Source organism: Pan paniscus, chromosome 3 (genome assembly GCF_029289425.2).
Source record: "Pan paniscus chromosome 3, NHGRI_mPanPan1-v2.0_pri, whole genome shotgun sequence".
In the NCBI taxonomy this organism is placed as follows: domain Eukaryota; kingdom Metazoa; phylum Chordata; class Mammalia; order Primates; family Hominidae; genus Pan; species Pan paniscus.
Genome location: NC_073252.2, coordinates 5156715 through 5160215, shown reverse-complemented (window position 1 = coordinate 5160215; position 3501 = coordinate 5156715). Strand labels below are relative to the sequence as shown.

The window sequence follows — 3501 nt, the reverse complement described above, 5'->3', positions numbered from 1 at the left end:
GGCCTATGATTTGTGACGAGATGCACATTATTACGATACAAAAGATTGTAACCTCTCTTGCTGGGTGTGAAGAAGCAAGCTGCCATGTTGTAAGATGTCCTATGGAGAGGGCCACATGGCAGTGAACTAAGGGCAGCTCCAGCCTCCATCCAAAAAAGATAGTGAGGCCCTCAGTCCAGCAGCCTACAAGGAACTGCCAAAACCTATGAGCACAGAAGATCATCTTCCCAGTCAAACCTCAGATGAGATCACAGCCCCAGCCAATATCTTGATTGCAGTTTTGTGAAGGCATAGAGCAGAGGACCCAGCCATTCTGTGCCCAGACTCCTGACCCGTAGAATTATGAGATAATAAATGTGAAGTGGTCTAAGCTGCTAAGTTTATAGTAACATTGTAACACCATCATACATAACTAATACAGTCTTAGTTTCCCACTCTGAAAATGGGCAAAATACACCACCTTTCAGATGTACACTCAGCCAGTGGGAAGGAAGCCATTCTCCTATACTCAGCTGTACTAGTTTTCTATAGATGCTCTCATAGAGTACCACAAGCTTAGTGGCTTAAAACAACACAAATATACTTGCTTGCAGTCCTAGAGGTCAGAATTCTGAAATCAGTCTCACTGGGCTAAAATCGAGGCATTGGCAGGGCTGATTACTCCTGGGGAGACTCTAAGGCAGAATTATTTTCTTATCTTTTGCAGCTTCTAAATTCCATTTTTATTCCCTGGCTCATGGCCCCTTCCTTCATCTTCAAAATCAGCAGTGTAGCTTTTTCAAACCCCTCCTTCCATCATCACATCACTTTTCTAACTCTGAGTCTTCTGTGTCCCTTTATAAAAACACTTATGATTACATTAGGTCAACCCAGATAATCCAGGATAGTTCGTAAATGTGTGCCCTTTTAAGCTGCTAAATTTGCGGTAACATTGTTACACAGCAACAGAAAACTAATACTGTGTGTACTAGTCAAAGTTCTCCAGAGAAACAGACCAGTAGGATATATAGAGAGATAGAAAAGGAGGTTTATTATGGGAATTGGCTCCAGGACTTATGCCACCGGGACCACCCCCATCCGGGGGAAGTTGATGGTGTAACTCCCAGCAAGTCCTGGAATCCAAAGGCCCGAGAACCAAGAGCTTCAATGTCCAAGGGCAGAAGATGGATGTTCCAGCTCAAGAAGACAGAGCAAATTCGTTCTTCCTCCACTTATTTTGTTCTACCTGGCCCTCAATAGATTGTCTGATGCCCGCACACACTGGTGAAGGCAGAGTTTCTTTACTCAGTCTATTGATTCAGTGCTAATCCCTTCCAGAAAGGCCCTCACAGACATACTCAGAAATGTTTTACCAGCTATCTGAGTATCACTTGACCCCGTCAGTTGACACATAAAATTAACCATCATGCTATCTCAAAACCTTAATTTCATCACAGGTGCGAATTCCCTTTGCCTATAAGGTAACATACTCACCAGTTCTTGGGATTAGGACATGAACATGTATGGAGGCCATTATTCAGCCTACCACATCATCACACCTTAGGAACACAACCAATGCTAGTTACCAAGACACCCATATTCATTAGTTTGTTTTTTCATCTATTCTAGAGTGCCTCCTGTATGCCTGGCGTGGTTCTGGTCATTGCAAATAAATTTACGATGTCTGCTCTCTAGGGGGTGAGAAAAGAAACATCTGAACAGTTGTAAAGGGAAATTGAAAGTTTATATTTCTTCAATGCCTACCATATGTGATTAGTTTTCTATTGATCCTGTAACATATTACAGAGAACTTGTGGCTTAAAACAACACAATGTCTGGAGCTGCTGCCACCAAGTCCAGATCTCCTTGCCATGTGCCCCCGATGGCCACCCGATGTGCATTCCTGATTCCTTTTGGTTTGAAGTCCAATATGGCAATTCTCAAGGATCAGCTGATTCATAATCTTCTAAAGGAAGAACAGGCCCCCCAGAATATGATTATAGTTGTTGAGATTGGTGCTGTTCACATGGCCTTTGCCATCAGTATCTTAGTGAAGGACTTGGCAGATGAACTTGCTCTTGTTGATGTCATGGAGGACAAATTGAAGGGAGAGATGATGAATCTCCAACATGGAAGCCTTTTCCTTGGAATGCCAAAGATTGTCTCTGGCAAAGACTATAATGTAACGGCAAATTCCAAGCTGGTCATTATCACAGCTGGGGCACATCAGCAAGAAGGAGAAAGCTCTCTTAATTTGGTCCAGTGTAATGTAAACATCTTTAAATTCATCATTTCTAATATTGTAAAATACAGCCCAACTACAAGTTGCTTATTGTTTTAAATCCAGTGGATATCTTGACCTATGTGGCTTGGAAGATAAGTGGCTTTCCCAAAAGCCGTGTTATTGGAAGTGGCTGCAGTCTGGATTCAGCCCAATTCCATTACCTGATGGAGGAAAGGCTGGGTATTCACCCATTAAGCTGTCATAGGCGAGTCCTTGGGGAACATGGATACTCTACTGTGTCTGTATGGAGTGGAGTGAACGTTGCTGGTGTCTCCCTGAGGACTCTGCATCCAGATTTAGGGACTGATACAGATAAGGAATGGTGGAAAGAGGTTCAAAAGCAGGTGGTCAAGAGTGCTTATGAGGTGATTAAACTGAAAGGCTACACTTCCTGGGCCTTTGGACTCTCTGTGGCAGATTTGGCGGAGAGTATGATGAATCTTAGGTGGGACACCCAATTTCCATCATGATTAAGGGTCTCTATGGAATAAAGGATGATGTCTTCCTTAGTGTGCCTTGCATCTTGGGACAGAATGGAATCTCAGACCTTGTGAAGGTGACTCTGACTCCTGAGGAAGAGGCCTGTTTGAATAAGAGTGCAGATACTTTGGGGGATCCAAAAAGAGCTGCAATTTTAAAGTTTTCTGAGGTCACACCACTTCACTGTCTAGGCTACAACAGGATTTTAGTTGGAGGTTGTGCATGTTGTCCTTTTTATCTGATCTGTGATTAAAGCAATAATATTAAGACAGACTGGGAAAAGTATCAATTCCTAAAGTTAGAAAGAGGCATGGTTTGTAAAATCCTACAGCTGTATCCTGATGCTTCATGGTACTAATCTCGCGTAGTCCTATAAGTCTACCACCTTTGAGGCACCACTGCCAATGCTGCAAATGCTGCAGTTACCCCTTGAGCCAGATGGATGTTTACTGTGTGTTATATAACTTCCTGGCTCCTTCACCTAACATGCCTAGTCCAACATTTTTTTCCAATCAGTCACATCTTAGGATCCAGTGTATAAATCCAATATTGCATGTCTTGTGCATAATTGTTCCAAAGGATCTTATTCTGTGGACGATATATATCAGTCGTACACATTGCCATATAGTGCAAAAAGAAACATCTACATATAAACAATGGAACCAACTATCCAAGTGTCATACCAACTAAAATCCCCAATAAACCTTGAACAGTGAAAAAAATAAAAATAAAACAACACAATAGATATTCTTATAGTT

The 3501-nt window shown here is 42.1% G+C and overlaps 1 pseudogene; it reads left to right on the top strand.

Annotated features, from left to right (window-relative positions):
* Positions 1–1891: 1891 nt before the first annotated feature.
* Positions 1892–2901, top strand: LOC100989126 (L-lactate dehydrogenase A chain-like; annotated as a pseudogene).
* Positions 2902–3501: the final 600 nt, after the last annotated feature.